The sequence below is a fragment of the Leuresthes tenuis genome, unplaced genomic scaffold (genome assembly GCF_036924035.1).
Source record: "Leuresthes tenuis unplaced genomic scaffold, fLeuTen1.0.hap1 SCAF_13, whole genome shotgun sequence".
Taxonomy (NCBI): domain Eukaryota; kingdom Metazoa; phylum Chordata; class Actinopteri; order Atheriniformes; family Atherinopsidae; genus Leuresthes; species Leuresthes tenuis.
Window position 1 is genome coordinate 3170353 of NW_027325367.1, and position 19660 is coordinate 3190012.

Consider the following 19660-nt stretch of genomic DNA (forward strand, 5'->3'; position numbering starts at 1 on the left):
GTACTGTCCCTACATCATGTTAATGGACTCCATTTTTCTGGTTGCCTCGGTGATATGACAACACAACGGCTCGCTACTGTGACACTTTGTCAGTTCCTTGTAAAGTTTAGGCGAAAACATCACGAGGTTAGATTAAAGAAATGATTATTGTTAGGAGTAAGATACATTGTTTGTACAACTCCACCATCATGTTGATGGGCAACAATGTTCCACATTGCATGCAGTGTGAGTGCAACATGTATCTATTGGATCTAAGTGTTAAGATCTACTGCATTCATCTACTTCAGCATGATTACATATAAAGTATTTTTCAGTCATATTTATCCATCGATTTATTCAGTATGAACTGAAGTGCTACTCAATATAAGGGGCATAAATCATGGCAACAAAATAAATAGACAAAGGGTAAATACTAACTTTTCTTTAAGGAATAGTGCTTGTGGATCCCTTCTGTAGTTTCAAAAGTCATTCAGTTTTCTCCCCAAAAGACCTGCAGCAAAACAAGAGAGAAAATGCTAATTAGTTTTTTTGTCAATGAAAATCATTTATTTAAATTAATACTGACATCTCCCACCCTGCCATAGGCTGCTATATTCAACATGCTATACTTTACTGCACACTGTGGAGTCAAAGTTGTCAGTTACAAGCCGAACAGACAAATGTAAATGTTATCGATTGCTCTCTTAGTTTCTTCACACTGGAATCCATCTGCACTTCTTGCCTTTTCCACCCCCTCTCCTCCCTTCCACCCTCCTCCTCCTCCCACTCAGTGAGTCACCGGTGAAAAGCAAAACCCACGCTGTTCCTAAAAAGATACAAAGACTTATAAATAGCGCTGTGGAAGTGACGTTAAAGTGTCATAATGTGTGGAGGCGTCCACAAAGGCCAAGTCCAAGAGCAGCCATCAGTGCTCACACTTATCCTTCCTCTCTACAAGTGTCGAGGCCCGATATAACTTATGCTCGATCAAAAAGCAACCGAGATTACAGACACGCACACACAAACAAAAACAGACACACAGATGTAGAAACTCTGCTCGCAGGCACTGCATAAGCCTTGCAAAACTGCAGTCGACATGGTGTATATGTGTGTGCTTCCGCTGTTTAACGTTCCTTAACCACACAAACACCTGACAGCAGAGGAAGCACAGAGTTGCAGAGCGCACATCCCTGCTGAAGCTGCATTTTTGCTTTGTATTTCCTCATCTCAGAGTTTAAACAACCTCCCTCGCACTGATTGCAACACACACACACGCGCGCACACACACACACAATGTGGCCTCAGTGCTGGTAAGCAGGACTCAGTGACGTGAGTGTCTTGGGGCCCAAAGTAAGCTCTATAAATAGCACTTGAGAAAAACATGCTTTATTCTTAGCAGCAGGAACTTTAAATTTGGGCAAGCTTGTACTTTTCGTTTGTACTCCCCACACACACACAAACGCATCCCAGAAACTTTGGGCATATTATTGTTTTCCATGGTGTTAACAGTGCAGGAATGTATTATGAAAGCTAAAGGACTAACTCCTCCGTTGGGTGACAGATATATGGATATTTAATTCAGCTAAGCAAACATCATAGACGGGACAATGCTAATTTGTTAGTGGAAGTTCAGCTGACATAATCTATGATGACTTGGAGGAGAGGCCGGTAATAATACTAAGCAATGCAGCTTTGTATGTAGGGAGCCTACAGACAGCAAAGACTGCAGTATCAAAGAGTCATGGCTTTTTGTTGCAAGCTTTCTTATATCTGAAAGACTTTATTGGCTGCTCAAACACACACCAGATCGTTTGTCACATGGAAAAACTGGAAACATTATTAGCAGGTTATTGGATGAAGCTTCGTTCTGTCACCATCATAAGCAAACTTCAACCAAGTTACATCAACAAAGCGCAACGACCAGAGCCAGTCGGTGATTTCAGCCGTCACACCAAAGAACCTCCTTAGCTGCCAGTACATGACACTGATTGGTTCAAACATTTGTGTTTAGGCCACATTAGGTTGGAGTCTGGCAAGATGATGATGAGCTCACTACAAAAACTGAAATCCAACTAAGATCAAATATCTTGAGTCAAGGCAACACAAGTTTGCTTTTTGTTTGACAAGTAATTTCTTATTCCCATAAATGCATCAGGCCTTAATTATCTTAGAGGTTCAAAAAGTTCAAACTCGTTACTCAGATTTTGTTACAGGCACTAAGTAAGTTAATGCTTGAAACTGGAAATACCAAAAGGATAAAGCTTTTTGATTAACACTGACTGGTATAATACTTTAATTCAAGATATCTGGGGGGGGGGGTCAGGGTCCCAGGCTCCCAGGCTCCCAGGCTGAGGTGTTTTCAGTGTAAATGAGTAATGTTGAAAACAAGGAAGTGAGGAAGAAATCGTGTGGCATCTCATGTGTGCTCTGTTGGTGGTATACTGTTGATCAGCAGCGATGGTTTTTTGCTGATATCTAAGATGTCTTCGTGAATGGGTGTCTGAAAGATTGCTGAACGGGGCGAAGAAAAGAGTAGGAAGCAGCAACTGTTCCAAGGACTCGCCTGCAGTCAAATTCTAAGTGCCCATAAGTGCTGTATTCACATGGGCTCATCTGGAAGTCTTCTGGAGTCAGTAATGGGGAGCATCCAGTGATGAAAAGTTAGTTTTTTCATGAAGAATTTCATGCCTTTGGTACATCAGTGTCAGGATGACTTTGGTGATTTTCACTGATATTACTGAATATTGCCCCATGGTTGTCAGAATATATCCTGCTTTATATCGTGTCACTTTTCGACCTTCGAAAAAATCCAATATGTTGAATATAGAGGCTTGCGATTCTTTTGATTTAACAATCTATCTTAAAAAAACTGATTTAAGAGCAGGACTCTGACTTTTTTATCAAGATCTTTTCCAAACACACGTTTTGAGCAACAAACTGGACTCACAGCAGTCTCATTGTTATCTCAATCAAACACAGACACGTTTAACTTCCTAAGTAACTATTTCTGCCAACAAAAATCCTCAAAATTCTGCTAACTTTTGGTCTACCTCCTGGTGCTATTTGGGGTCACTAGTGGATAAATGTGCTTGCTACAACATCAGCATCTGTCACCACATACACCTCAACGGTCACCTGACTTCCTCGACTCTCACACCCTTAGGATCCCAGCTACGTTTCTGACCTTAAAGCATGCACAGAAACTGTGGTTATTCTTCTGTTCATTCTTTTGTAAAGTGAATAGTTTTGTAATGAAAGTTTTGAATGGCCAAAGACTGCAGTGAGTGGGAGTGTGCAGTGAATGACTTGCATAAAGCTTTATTCTTACACTCACCGACACAACCTGCCCCAGTTCCTGTGCGTAGGTGAGACAAAGCTGCTGTTGCTGCCTATGTGTGTGCATGAATGTGGGAAGTATATGTGCCAGTTGTGTGCGTTTGAGTGTGTGTGTGTGGGCTGGCAAAGGGCACGACAAGACACCGAAGTTTGTAGGCAGGTCAACCATCTAGCATTCGGATGCTACACTCGGGTAAAAATACTGAAGCACACACACTCACAAAGTGATGTTTCAGCATGATTCAAATAGCCAGAGTTACTTAATCTGAGGGTGCAGAGATCAGCTACGCTTTCATAGACATAGAAATACATCTAGGTGCTGTTTTATACTGCACTGCATGCTTTTCTTAGAATAACACAACTCTTCAGTGACCTTTTTGTGTTTGTGTGTAGGCAAATCAAATGGTCCCCTTTGCATCGAGCACTATGATGAGTCTTCAGTTATCCAATCACAACCCAAAAAGTGCAACCACATCAGCAGAATCTCAAATCATTCAGATCCCACCACTGAAACTGTTTGAAAGTTTCTCCGATAACTTTTAAGTAGGTTTAATATTAATAAAATGTAAAGAACTCTTAAAATTATATGGGCTGTGCATAAGTCACCTGTATTGAAACATATACAAATGTATATCTAAAGAGCTTAAAAAGGAATCTTTGGTCTGAGCTCCTTTATTCTTCAACACAGCCTGAACCCTCTTAGTCGAGCTTTCTTGTAATTTCTTTAAGTAGTTTTCAGGAACTGTTCTCCATGCTTCCTGAAGCACGTTCCATGTCTTTTTGGCTGCCTTTTGTTCTCTTTCAAGACGATATTTTGTCTCTCTCAAACTGTGTTATCTTTGGATTTCTCCATGGGTTCAACTACAGAAATGTGAACAAATTAGGCCTCTTTGTGACAGGCTGCTGGGAACTAACAAAGTGCATAAAGATGCAATTTAAATTGGTTCTTTGTTGTCTGATATGTGTAGGCACAACATTATCTCTTGAGTTCGGTGCCTTTTTATGCTTGATTGTTGTGCACCGAAAAGCCTGCACCTTGCTTTTCGTTGTACTCGTTGCAGTGACAATAAAGACAATCTGACTCTGAATCTGTAAAAGTCCTGTAAAAATGGTCAGGTACAAGTACTGAACTGAAAATGAAAAGGAAAACTTTGAAAGACCTTCAGAAAGCCTGGAGAACTATTGCTCAAGACCACTTTGAAATACTACAAGAAAGTCACATTCTTCTGTAGCAAAGCATACAGAAATGAGGGATGGATCAAGACTTTTGCACAGTACTGTAGTCGAGATTGAAAAACCGGTGAAAATAATATAATAGGTGTACTCGACTTATCGGGACTTTTCTGAGCTGCAATCCCCAGGATTAAGGATTCGAACACCAAAAGTTTGGATCACTGGTCAAACAAAAAGTTTTTTACTTACTTTTTACTGAACTGAAGACTGAGATCTGTTGTTATTCAGACTGGAAGGCTTGTGTTTTTCGTATAATCAAAGATAATTCAAAATGAACCTTGGAAACAACAAATGAACAGTCAAACTATAAAGCTAATCCAGTTTAAAACCTATTTTTATTTCAGAAAAGCATCTACAATACATTTCTTTAGTAATGAATGTTGTACTTGATGCTAAAATAAATTTAGGGTAACCAAGGCATATTTCACCCTGGAGCAAAACATCCCTGAATGAAATATTCCTAGGACATCTTGCAATTCTTCCTCATAAGTCCACCAACTAAAAAGATCGTATGGGACAGCCATCCATTTTCTATACCAACTTAATCCAATTCAGGGTTTCTGGGGGGCTGGAGCCTAACACAGCTGTTATTGGGACTCACATCCATGCACACTGACACCTAGGGACACTTTAGAGTCACCAATTAACCACACATGCATGTTTCTGGACGATGGGAGGAAGCCGGAGCACCCGGAGAGAATCCACACTAACACGGGGAGAACATGCAAACTCCACACAGGAAGGCCTCAGCCAGGATTCGAACCAGGAACCCAACCAACACACAGCCAGGGCCTGTTTTCATACTCTGAAATCTGACCCATACCAGCATCCTGTAAAGTATCGCCCCATAAGTAAGGAGGGAAAAGCAACTCAAACATTTCTACAGCTGATCAGATGTCATTCTTAATCATTTCCTTTAAGCAGCTACAGGATCTTCACTTATGAACGGCGTTCAGTTAATGAAAAAACACAAAGGTTTTGTCACTTCCTGGTTAGGTTCATGCCATAACACCACATGTTTAGGGTTATGGTTGGGGCTAAAAGACATTCACATTACAATGTCATTGACACTGGACATTATCTTACTGGTTGCCTTGGTTACACGTAAACACAACACCCAATTTTGTCATTTCCTGGTTGGGTTGAGCCAATGATTTCACATCGTTTAGGGTTAGGAAACTATCATGATTAGGAGTAAAACATTTCTTTTTACAACACAACCGTTACCTTCATGGACGCCATCTTTACAACACATGTGCAGTTGCCCTCACGACCACTAGAGGTCACGTATTCTCTAAACCTTACTACAGGCGATTTCGGGCTGCATGAGCAAACACCACATGGGGATGTGTTTGGGTGGAGGACAGTCTCCAAGAATTCCAATGGTTATCCCCAGCATGTCTCAGTATACCAATTTCCTTGTAAGACCTCCCGGGTTTAACAGCACAGATGTTCCATATGAGTTTGTTACGTGAAACAGATGATGTGAAGAAGGTACGAGAGCAGAACTGAGGTGCTTACAGGTATGTACAAGTAGAGTTGTACACACATATGCTCGAACCCAGGAGCTATGAACACTGTGTGGGTATTAACCATGCCATGAGAACAAAGGGCTGTGTGTGTGTGTGAGTGTGGTGCTCCACGAAGTGTGTGGGAGGCTGTTCAGTCCTGAGGGCCGAAGGCACTCTTTCTTTTTCACTTCACTTCATCCAGCTTCATTGAAATGACAGTCGGGAATAATGTTGCCAGAGCGACAAGATAATAGATCGACATTTGTGCAAATCTCCTTCTCTCCTTGTATCATTATCAGCATGTGTGTGCATGCATGTGTGTGTGTCTCTTACACACAATCACTGATAATCCCTCTCCTACAGCGACTCGTTCTGATGTGCCGTAGATAAGACACTTATTTACTTTCAATGAAAGACTCAGATGAGGGCAGGGCTTGCTTTGTGTGTGCATTTGAGTGTGGTGACTAGTTATTCTTAAATTGGCCCGCCAGGGTGCTGCATACCAACTGGAATGGTTGGAATTCCTGTGTCACAAAAACAGAAAGAAAGTATCTTTGAGTCTGTGTGTGTTTGTCTTACCAAGTCTGACACTTTTCTGCCTCGGCCCACATACATAATGTATGCAACATCATGTGTTTGTAATCCCAAAAACCACGAAGAGGATACAAATCCACAGTGAGAGCTCTGTTTTATATTTAATACTTTGCAGTACACAATAGCAAGAATGGATAAAACACAAAAGGAGGGGGAGAGAGGAAAAGAAAAAAAAAAAATGGAATGAATGATGCTGGACAACCGAGGAAACGGGTAAAGCGAAGGGGAGAAGACCACCAAGAAGAAAGTATGTGCTACTGATGCATGGATGCTCACAAGAGGATGTAAAAGTATATAAAAGCCTGAACCATATCAGAAGAAGTAAAACAGCAAATATTCCACAGGACAAACAAAAAGGTACAAGGATACAAATGGAGGAAAAACGGTTTTAATTAGTGGGAACAAAGATGATAAAAGCAGTCGAGAGAGACCAGATATATAAGAAAAATTAGAGCAACATCAGAGAAAAAGATCAAGCAGGATTGAGGATAAAGAAGAGGACAAATGACTCAAGTGCGAGACTAAGGATAAAGGAGCATGGATCAAGAAGATCAAAAAAGGACAAAGGTACCTAAAGAAAAGTCAGTGAAGGGGAACAAGGACGCAAAGACAGAACAATGGGATGGATATAAATAAGGACAGAGTGAGCAAAAAGGATGCAGGAGAGTAAATGAGGGGGCTACAATGCAAACAAGGAAACTAGGACACCCCAAAAAGGATTCAGATGAGGTAACTATGTGTTATGAAAGGAAACGCAGCCGGTGAGGAGGAGAGTGATGCCAGCTGGTGTCAGGTGCCACCGCTCCCCTTGCACATGCACACACACAGGTATACAGTATGTATATCAAATACATGCATGGACTGGGCTCACAGACGGACACAATGGCCGGGTTCGTATTTCTGAGCGGTCGACAAAGTGTTCTGGTACTTTGGGTGGTCAGACGCTTAGTGAATTATTTAAACATGTTACTAATGGTTTCCATTCACTGATTAACCACTTTATGCAGCCAGCGAGAGAAAGAGGGAGAAGGGCCGACTGAAGGCAGCTGGCAGAGCGTTTTTTTGGCTCTGCTCGGTTTGGCCCCAACTGGACCGAAACCACACACACCTCCATTAAAACCCTACCTCTTTTTTTACCTGGAGGGACACAGAAGTTATTGGAACAATAAGCTGGCGCTGGGAATTGATAACCCAGTATATTTTAAGTGTTCTTCGTCCAGCTCTAGATTTTAAGCCTGTTTTTCCATTACAGTGCAGGCTTTGTGCCCGGTTTGTTTGGACTTCATTATGCAGTCCAACACATCTATCCTGACAACTGAGGTAACCATAAAAAGAAGTTAAAGGAATATACCCATTTAAGTGTCCCGTCTGCGCGCTCAGTTGACAGCTGGGAAATCTGGCTGAGCCCAGTAACCCAGCCGCACTGCTCCGATTTGATGAACTTGAAGACCGACATCCAGCATAAACATCCATTACCAATCTGGTAAATCCAACAAGTCCTCCAGCCTAAGCAACCATATCATTTTCTTGTCCACATCATCAGATGCAACCATTTTATTGTTTGTGAAATGAAACTGACAAGCATTTCAACTCTCCACAGTGTCCATGTAAGGAGGTTGGAGGTCTGGTGGACGGAATAATTCCCCAGACATGGAGGTTGGAGAGCATTGCTGAACATTTCTGTTTCCACTCACTGTTTACTTTGCTTTCTTTATAAGTAGGTTTAGACTCCAAATATTTCTGGGTTTGGAAAAGCTCGTGTTTAGGATTAGACTGTTTACAGTAAGAAAGCTCCATTTTCACAGCAGCCAGTTTGACAAGGGATTACAAAACTGTTCTTTTTAGGTTACTTATTTTGGAAATCCAACCTTAGGTTGTAATAACAGCTAGCACAAATGACTCATGGTATTACTAAAGGAGGACAAGCATCATATCAGTTGGTTAAGTTAAAGGAAAGACTGGATGGTTGTTTAAAAATAGGACAATTGAAATTATTTCAGACCACAAAAGGTTTGTAAATAATATTGGTTAACCTTGTCCTGCTGTGAACTATGTAGAGTAGTATGTTAGCTATACTGTGTTTATCTGAAGGATGCAATTGGTGGTTTCAAAAGAAGCATATCTGATGTCATTTCCCCTTTCGTTCACCTTTATAACTGAGGCCAGTAGACAGTGCTGCAGGGCTGTGACTGATAAAACTGAATTATAAAAACTACCACATGTAAAAGCCTCAGATCACAGGCTTTATGGATGCATTGGATCATTAGAAGTAATCTGGCAGAGAAGGACGCTCTAGTGTCAGTAATGCATGCCCTGGGAACAGAGGCACCACATATGTACAAGTCAACATGGCCTGTTCAACACCATCTGCCTGCTATTCTACACAGTCAGCAACAGCAGGCCCTTTTTCAATTATATCACCCAGAAGGTAGCAACATTAACATGCAAAGATACATTTAAATACATTTCAACTTGATTTTTATGTCATAAGGAAGCATATCTATGGTTGTGATAAGGACCATCTTGCTGATCCTATGTTTTTAGGTGAATTCGGTGCAGTTGTTGCGTTTTAACTTAAAAGTTTTAACCTACGATCTGATCCTTACCTTTCTGGCTGTAGTTAAAGAGGACAGATAATCTTAAAAAGGAACCTCTTTTAAATGTTATTACTGCAGCAAAATTAAATGTAATTTTAATTCTGTTAAATTGTTAAGTATTTACAACTTACTGGCCATCCAAACCAGTTAGCATAATAGCATTAGCTTCACTTCTTCAACCGTTTTGTTATTTCTTCAAATTTCTGCAGTGACAGTTTCATTTTAAGGGTGTATAAATATCTCTAAACTATTTTGATATGAATGTTCTGAAAACATGCCAATATTTTTTGGCATAATCTGGAAATGCCATCTCCACAATTAAGAAGTGTTTGGAAATTTTCAGATAATTTTACAGATAAGAATTAGAATATTCGAGTACAATTTGCTGATCACTGAGCACGAAAGTTTGGAGGAACTTAAGAAAAAGAAAAGCAAGATAGCTTTAAATATGACCTCTACCCGACTGAAAGAAAGTTAGGTTCAAAATATTAAAGATAGGAATGAAACTGAGGCAGTTGCATCTAAAAGAAAAGATCTTTTAATTTCTGGGTGAAGACAAAAACGTGTGTGTGAGCAGGCCGACTGCAGGTTGCTGCAAATTAAAGCTAAAACATTTTAAGAGCCTCTGGGTGCCAGGCCAAATAAAACGCAAGGCCAATTTCACCCCCTGCCAGAACTTTTATAAATAAAAATAAACTTGCTCAGCAGTTATATTACAATACCTGCTTTCTTACATCAGGCCAGGTGAAAGTTTTATACAACTTTGTGTTGAGAATTAAAAAGCCATGTGTGAATCATGCCGTTTGCACAAGACTAACATCTGAGAGGAAATTGGAAACATCACCTTCCTCGTACAGTACTACCACTGTGCCCTTGAGCAAGGCTCTTAGGTTTAAGTGTGTCCAGTGAAAGCCAACAGCGGGAGGTGGTGGTTCAACCAGGAAGCTCCCAGCATGAAATGAGAGAAACTTTATAAGCAAGAAGAGGAGCGCCTGAGAATTTCCACACAGACTGAAAATTAGGGCTTGAAATTAATCTAAATATTTAGTTAAGATTTAATGTCGTAATTTACTGCACTTCACAGGAATATGCCTCCCACTCCATCCCCGCTTCCCCTCCACATGTCTCCTGCACTTTTATTTCTGTTATTCATTTCCTACGTATCCCAAAAGCTTTTTGACAGGCTCTAAAGAAAGTGCATGAGCTGGTTGCTGTCACCTCCAGGTTATACGTGTAGGTGGTCAGAAAGCTTTTCCAGCCGATTTTCTCACATTCCGTCCCGTCTTTTACAGGAGCTGCGTTGAGTTGTGGTTTATTTTCTGCTCTTGTGGGTGCAAAAATCCCTCTGCCTCTTTCACAAAAGATTTTTTCTTGTGAAAGTGCCGAGTTAAGTCAGCTCGAAAAAGAAGCTTTCAAACATGAAGAAGACAAGCAAAGATTTTTTGGCTGTTTAAAGCAGGTCCGCATAGTTTTTATTGAATGAGCTCAAAATGGAGATGACTGAAAGGCTCAAATTCAGTAGGAATATTCAATCACACTGTCTGTTAGCATTAAATTAAAAAATGTAAACCTCTGGGGATTTTTTCTGTATGAAAAGATAAGATCCTGTACAGCAGGATTGAAGATTCTACTAATATAGTATAAACCAACCCACCGTGACTCCCAGCTCTTCACCCACCGATGCTTGGTGAGGGTCCCCTGGGGCCCAGAGTGCCTTAAAGGGAACCTTGCCCAAGCATAATCTACTCTGTGTTACAACCCTGAACCAGCAGTTGATTAGTTCTGCCTGACAAAACAAAGAAGGGACACTTGGAGCCTGATCTCCCATCGCTTTGGGCACACCCTGTTTTGGTGCTTAAAGTTACTGTTGCTATTTACTCACTATGTGCAGTGCAAGTTAGTGCCTGACAGGCATGGACGCAGTGATCTTTGTGTTTGACCCCGTTACATATGAATTTATGGGAGTTTCCCTTTCAGAGCACCACGTTTGGAAAAGGAGGCTATTTAAATGGCTCGCACAGTGTAATTTACGAAACTTTGTGCTATGCAGTTAACCTCTGATTGCAGCATTATTTACGCTTGCTTGTGATTGTTGCTGTGAGGAGGAGGAACAGGTGTTACAAACACTGACAGGAGGAGAGAGAGTGTGAAAGAAGAGGCTCTCCATTCATGTGAATGTACCAAAAATGCCAAAAGGAGATGGTACCAAAACATATTGAAAAGAAAACACATTTCTCCTTAAATCTGACAAAGAAACCATCCTAAATATTTTTTTTTTTTCATTGATGAACTGAAGGCTTCTGATTATTAACAGATCTGCTTGTTAAGCTGCTTCTGGCAGACTGCTTTGGTCACTACTGAAATTAGCTGATTGTGTTTGTAGATTAGTGCAATTTTCCAACCTCACCTGCAGAACTGGACTCTCCAAACTGTGCTGTTTGGGATTAATTTACCCGGTTGACTGAGACTAAAACACCAAATATTAACTCTGATATTCATCTCTAGCAAGATGCAGCTTAAGAGCATTTCCCTGCATGTCAAACATGATTAGTTCAAAGCACACAGCGTACAATCCCGATGTACGTGCTGCAGAGCCCGTTTGGATTTGAAATCCAAGCAATGGTCCAGCCACAGCAGCAGTTCTAATTTTGATATTTCAGGCCATAATCAACCTTGTGAGGGTTCGGTTTTGGACTCGCAGGATCTTTTCCGTCCTTAAAACCCATCCGGTTTGAGTCGGCTTACAAACTGCTTCAAAGCACACGAAGCTCCTCAAGTACTGCTGCGTTAGCTTTATGACAAAAAGTCCAAACTTTTAGCAGCATTCAACTATTAAAGACTCATAAAAGTGCATTAGAGTGGCTGCTTTAGTATTACAGAAAGATGCCAGGGTTGAGCATCACTAAAAATATCTAAGAAGGGAGTTATGATTGGCTCCAGAAGAAGAAGCAAGAAATTAATCCCTTCTGAAACTCAAATGTAATCAGGTGAAACAGATTGTTTGAATATCTTCTGTTTCTTCTGTGTGTAAAACCATCATCATTTTGTCATCCATGGACTTAATCTGCCCACTTTTCTCATTTAAGCTTGAATCTAATACCGTCAGTCATTTGTTCATTTAAAAAGGTAAAGAAAGAAGTAAAATTAAATCCTGAAGTGTGACAGAGATTAATCAAATTAACTTAATCTGAACTGTGATGCGCACACATCCAGCTTGTAGACAGTGATTTGCAGCAGGTAGGAAGTGAATTGTGCTGCTGGATATTTCTGTCAGAAGAAATGTGAGTGTGTGCCCTGAACAGAGTAAACGTGTGGGAGGTGGCAGCACAGGCAGGTTTGCTGAGACAGGATGAGGGTGTGTGTGTGTGTGTGTGTGGGAGGAGGAAGTTTTTGGGGTGCCAAGGTTACAGTTTCACTGCTGCTGCTGCTGCTTATAAAAGCCTCTGTTGCATAACGGAAATACGCCAAATTTAACACACCTCTGTGACGAAGGAGAAATCTAGATTTATAATCTATGGCTTCATATTCATCAGGATTTACCAAACCATAGCATTTCTAAAGGATACTTGGATCCTAAAACAACCAAATCAGCTGAATAACGTGCATGAAAACCGAAGAGGAATGACTTTAACTGCACATCTAATAGTTTTAATAACTGCTATTACTTCAGAAGTTAGAGAGGAACAAGTATTACACAGCAGTGAGCAATCAGCACTGACAGGCTTTTACACATCTGCAGGTTCTTGTTTCACTCATCGCCCTCTTTATGTGCATAACTGCAAATAATTTGAAATGGGTGATTTTGAATGAAAAGACCCATCTCTGTCCTCTGGAAGAGGATCTCGGGGAAAATATCTCTTCTCCAAAATGCTTTTGGACGAGGTTGAAGGCAGCCAACATCCAAAGAAGAGCTTTGGGATGTCCTTCAAGAAGCCTGGAGAACTATTCCTGAAGTCTATTTAAAGAAATGACAGAAAGCTTTTCTAAGAGGGTTCAGGCTTGATGGAGAATAAAGGAGCTCAGACCAGATATTCAAGACTTTTACAGTTCAGTTTACAGTTCATTCACAAACATCTCTAATGCCTCTCAGTGGGTATTTCTACGCCATTTTGCTCGTATAAGGAACCTATAATTAGGTCCTCCTCTGTTGATTTATCAAGGAAAGCAGAGATGCAACCACCGACTGATAAGACCAACAAATATAGCATAAATCAAATAAACAGAAAGAATAACTTCAGTTTATTTCCTTTGATCAGTCACGAAGCTCCCATTGAGATACAGGATCTCTTCTTCCAGGGAGTCATGGCCAAGAAGTCCGCATAAAACACAATATGTGGAATGGAGGGTAGAGATGCGGTTTAACTGTACAAAAAGAGTGAATATGATTCATCATGAGAACTTTCCTGACCCTCACATGCACTCAAAGAAAAGCCTGCAGCATCTCGAGATGGAGAGCAAACACGATGTCGGTGCTTGTTTGCTTTTTAATGGGTTTTTTTTTCTTCCAGACAAGCTGGTGGCGTAAAGGGAATCATGAAAATTTACCATAAATAGACAAAGTGTCCGGCGCATTCAGCAAACCGAAGCCAAAGAGGGATTACTGTGTTTAATTCAGACAGTGTGTGTGTGTGAGAGAGATGCATGAATCAATGATTGTTTTGTTCTCTTGTTCGTGTAAATGTCTAATTATGTGAGGTGAGGTCACTCTCTGGTCTGTTTCAGTGTCTTCCAGTGTACACACCTGACATATATGTACATTATTTTTCTCAGCATGTGTTTATGCGGTTACGTCTTCTCATGACAAACACAAGAACAGTTTATTCCTGGAAACATACCTGGAAACGGTGCAGTAATTACCCCATCTGCCCATCAGAAGACCGAATCAGGGGTGGCAAGTAAATAAAAAGCTCTCTGATTTTATTCAATTAATTCGTTTGCTGTGCCTTCTGTTCGCTCTGCATTTACACCATTAGATTCAAATTAAAATACCTCTGGCCGCTCGTTGGGGATACTCCCTACTCTTTCCTGGAAGGTTTTTATGGTGAAACCTGTAAAGGTCCTGAAGTCTCAGGTTTTATTAACAGCAGCTTGAAAGTAAGCAAGTTGAAAATGCTTGAGTAAGTGAGTAAGAACTTGTTTGTTTTGCTGTTTCTTATGATCAGACTGGGAAGTATTGGGCTGGTTTTACCACAGAGATGTGAACATGACTGAATTTTCTGTCCCCCTCAGAGCGTTACTAGTCTCCGTGTACGACTGGCCTGTTAAGGTAGCCATTACCTCAGCTGGCTTTTCATTGATTAAATCAGAAGCTGGCTTTGCTGGGGATATAACCTCTGCCTGCATCACAGTTGTCTCAATTTTGGCCCTTTTACAAACTGAACCGTGACTGAAGAGTGCACGCACGACTCGTCATGCAGTGCGAACACCTGGGGCTTGATACAGAAACGGCTCGTATGCCTCTTCCTCCACACAAACTGTTCTTATGAAGGAGAACGAGCACAGCTCGAGTGTTTTTGGACTAATTTAAGTCTTAGACTGTAACTGGAAACTGAGAAAGAAGTTACATGATGACAGTATAACAATTCTACGGAGATGTCTCAGTATGATGGATTTTTTCAGATTAAATGCATGTTAATTGTTAGAATAAAGTCCTTTTTAATTGAGGCTGCTATGAATAACTGCAGCCGTAGCTCTGATGCTTTCTGTGAGCCCAGGTAATCCGACCGTTTCCCTTTTCCTCGGCAGGGGATTTTACTTCCAGAGTCTATGTGTCCGTTGCTTTTCTGTGCAGGTCTCACTTTTCTCCAATGTACAGATGAGCTTCCCCTTTATATTTAGTTGTGGTTGCAAGCAATGTCTTTTTAATGCATATAATTAATTAGGGAAGTATCTGCATCCATCAATGGCTAAAAATGGAGGTGGAAGTAAAATATATGCATACGTGCAATTGTACAATGACAAGGCTTTATAAATGTGGTAAAACAGCATCGTGCATCTGGTCTGTGGTCAGTGCAGTCACTGAAAATGCAACCCAAACCAGAGTTTTATAAATTAATCTGTGTAGATTCTGAATGATCATGAACCTTCTCAAAGGTTAAGCCCTTTCAGGACCGTCTTTGAACACTGATCTGTCTGGATTGTCCTGTTCTATGACATTTTGAAATTATAAAACATAATCTCAAGTAATTTCTAAGCGATTCCATTACTGTATTTAGTTTTGGAGACTGTGGTTCTACTGAAAAGATTTGGCTCAGCAGTTCAGCTTTTTATTTTTGGGTCCCTTCACTCAGGTCAAAAATCCTAAATCACAAACCATGAATTAGATAATTTTAGTTAGCATCAGCTGCACATGAACAAACATTGTTCTCAAACAGGAGTTAAATCCTGGTGTCCAGATTTAACTCTTGGTAATGAAAATGGCTTGACTGAGACTGAGGCTTCAGGGAGAAATAAAGCCAGAAGTTGCGCTAATTTATGAGTTTTTCAGGGTTTAACTTAAGGCCAGGATGAGGTCAATCAAAACCAAAACTTTTAGCTAAACCCTTTTGCATTGTAATGTCCTGGAGCTATCAGACATATAACAGGATCTCCCTCATCAGATCCAGATCCTCAGCTGCATGGACCCTTGCTGAAACATGCGTGATTAGCCCTTAAAGTACTACAGGTTGTAGGCAAGTTGACCTCAAAAGGATCTGTTATATATTGTTAATATTTAGTAAACTCTTTAATATTTTGCTTTCTTGGTGCTTATTGAATCTGTTCGGGTGCTGTTCGGTACTTAAAAAGTGCTGCAGCTGCTCTGAAGGGTTCATGCACACAATCACACAAAGCTTGTGGCTAACATGGGAAACATAATGTGACACAGCACCAATTCAAGCTGTGAAAGAATTCCATGTTCCATGTTCTGTCTCCTGGCACACACTCACACATGCAGTATATACACTGAACCTACAGAGTTTTCTCTTCCAAGACAGCGGTTCCTCCACAGCTGTGGCGCTTTGACCAACATGTTTCCATTTAACAGGGAAAGCAAAAAGAGATGGAGAAAAAGATGGAGGAGGGAGAGCAAAAGAGACAGAGAGGAGGGGGTGAAGAGGTGAGGAGGGGAAAAACAGGCGTCCTGTTGGTGTAAATTGCCAGTGGAAAAGAGAAGGCAGTCATATTTTCCACAGGGCTGCTGGGCCAGCCTTGAAACTATTACTGAGTTAACCCTGTGTGTGTGCGTGTGTGTGTGTTTGCGTGTAGCTTCATTACATTTTCCACAACAGTTTGCAAAATACACCAGGAAACACGACGGACAGAGAAAAGGTAGTCAGATTTGTTTTATGGATGGCTGCCCTGATTTGTTCTGTTTACTGGAAGATTTTACAGATTGTTAAAGGTTCTCTTGTGATTCAGCATCAACCAATAAGCACCTTAAAGCTCCTCAAAGAAGGAATATGCTGATGGAATCACTGCCATATGTCTTGGGCAATCCAGGGTTGTCCCCTTTCTGCTTAGATGTTTTCCAGGTTGGCAGAAATCTCCTGCTTAGATTTTATCTGCACCCTTTTAAAGCTCCTGGAGAAATACTGTGGATCTACTGTCAAAAAAGCCCTTAAGCAAAACAGTGAATGCTCAACCTGTAAAAAGGTAAACATCAGACCCGTATCCTGACATGCCCACACAGGTCTGGAAAGTCCTGTACACAGTAAAACAGATTTTGGAAACACCGACTCTCAGCAGGCCTCTAGACTTGTGAGTTTGATAACAGCAGCGTCAACAAGTCTTGATCTCTATTTGCAGGGTTGGACGGAGGCTAAAAGAAACAGAACAGACTTTTTCCAGCAGCTCACAGCGATGCAGACATCTTTTAGAAAGCAGGGTTTAGTGTGAGTCACTAACATCTCATTGTTTTCTTTTCTGAAGCCATCCTTAAACTGACCGACAGCCACACCACAACAATCTCATCTCCCGTCTCGCTGGCTGACAGCCATGATGCCTCCAGCTGTTTGTGACACAAACCCAAAATGTCTACATCTTGTGAACAGTGGAAGTCCGAGTTTCATGCAACCTGACGTTAGAGATGCAGAAATCACTGAATGAATGAAGCATCAACACCAAGTGTGGGAGCATCCAGCGAACAGCTCTTTAAAATGTCAAATTCAGGGCACAGGACTATTTCTGGGATATAAACGCGTGTGTTTGCGTATACGAGCATGATGCTCCCGGTTATGTAAGCTTCTTTCATCAGTATCCCTCTTTCCCTCTCCACAAGCCTCCCCTCAGTTTTCATCAAGCTCTTTTTCTGTCTTTTCTGTTTGTTTTCTCACTGCATCCTTCCCTCTTCTGTCAGTCTCCTCTTGCAGCCATGTTTATCCATCTTTGTTCCCTTTTTCTCATTCATGTTTTTTCCTACACAAACCTCTTCCCCCCCCCCCCCCCCCCAAAAAAAGCCCACAGGCAGATTTTAGCTGAAACTATAACGCTGAGTTCGTTTTCTCGTCAGGAACTAAGTCGTGCTGGAGGCCATTTTACACAATGTTTCATCAGAATCTGCCATCTGAGCCTTGCCAATAACAGAAGTTTTACTATGTAGGGCACAAAAACTTTCATTTGCAGACAGGATACAATTAGAGCCTGTGTACGCTTACTTGTGTCAGGAAGGCTGACAAAGAACATCCCAGTAAATCTAATTTTCTGCCTTTGGGCAGTCGGAGTTGGCCAAGATGGAGGGTTAATAAAACATGTAGAAACCATGGAATCAACACTTAGAGAATCAGTTTTGGGTAAATAATCCATGTTGGACTCTTGAACCAAGAAATGTTGTGTACGTGCATTTTTTATGGCTCCGTCCTAAAACATTCATCCAATTTAGAGCTTGATTTTAGTCTCTTTTGAAGGTAAGACTAATTTTGTATGAATCCCTGAGTTTTCCTGTGACCGAGTCATAAATGTTTGAAGGCAGGGAGTAAAAATGCATTTTCTAAGCAGATGCTTGTGCATGACAACAGTTTTTAGATTAAAATCATGATAAGACCACATCCTGGTGCCTTATCAAGTCCGAGTCTAAATGTTTACAGCACCAAAATGTTAATTACATCTTTTTCTGAGGGTGTGTTCAGGTACTCTCCAAAAACACCTCCATGAGGTCCAAAAAAGTGTTGCCCAACACTTTTAAAACCTTTAAAACAACATGATTTAAAGTGGCTTTTAGTCTTGGTCATGTTTTTATTCCTTCATGGTTGTAATCATCACTTTAGCTAATATTAGTTATGTTCTTATCTTCTCTTGAAGCAGAAGCAGCTCATGTGATGAGTGATCTGACTCACATGTTTAATTCATTGGAAGTTATTCACTAAAAGTGTTCTTATTTCTCTGAGTGCACATAACTTTTCTTCTGGAAAGGCAAAAAGCACAAAAAGCGAGCACAATCCTTGGTTTTCAGAGTCTTTCATCATTGTTAAATAAATACTGTGATCACACTTTACATAATGTAGCATATTTCTGCCTGGAGGGATTTTTTGGAGGGTTATACAGGTGTAAAAATGGAAAATTTTGCAACGTTTTTCACCAAGTGGATAAAGATAAATAAAGGGGTCGTAAATAAAAAATATAGTACATTCTCTGTCAGAAAATGGAGCCCAAAGAATTACTCTAACCACATGTTTAGGCCAGCGTTCTATGATTACATAGACACACTTTGGAAGTTTCTTTGTATCCAGCAAAACAAAGAAAATGAGCAGGGAATGAATCTATCCGACATCCGATGCAGTTCCCCATCGACTGAATGAACACTGGTGTTTTGATGTGAGCTTCCAGCATTTTCGGTAATGTGTCACAGTGGCATCATGGCTTTACATAAATCTTCAAGCATTTACACAGCAGCAGTGTCAACATGGAAATTCTTCCCGCTCGCTATACTTTCTTTTCACCTTAAATGGGAAAGAAGCAACTCCTCCTCAGGCTGGAATGTTATTATCGTCTCCTTACAGGGTGTCATTACTGTGGGTCACCCTTTCTTGAATAATTACAAAACATAAACAATAAAAATAATAAAAATAAAAAGACTCTTGTAGCTCAGAAGCCAGTCAATGTCCCTTTTTGCCACTAACTTGACACAGAACTCCACCAAAAACAAATGATGGTTGGTTAGCTGCAGAACTGGCTGGCAGTCTGTTATTTTTGTTGTTTTTCCTTCTCTGTCACAGAGAATACCAACATTTGGCTGATAGCTGCTGGCACTTTCTGAGCCCGTTAGCATCTCTCTGTGCTAGCTGTTTAGTTCGAAGCAGTGTGTGCTGTGTGTCCTATAGGTGTGTGTGCGCCGTGCAGTTTATTCTTGACACAATGGGGGCGTGTAGTTGAATGACTACTGTCCCCAACACCCATTACTCACACACACACATGCACACGCACTAGTGCCGACTG

General features: G+C 40.8%; 1 protein-coding gene across 2 annotated transcripts in view; it reads right to left on the reverse strand.

The window, feature by feature from the left end:
- The window catches only part of hivep2a (HIVEP zinc finger 2a), a 109640-nt gene that overhangs the window by 22005 nt on the left and 67975 nt on the right, over window positions 1–19660 (reverse strand). For both annotated transcript variants that reach the window (XM_072362113.1, XM_072362114.1), the window contains one exon: window positions 418–490. The gene's annotated coding sequence lies outside the window, so the exon portion shown is untranslated. The remainder of the gene's footprint in view (window positions 1–417; window positions 491–19660) is intronic.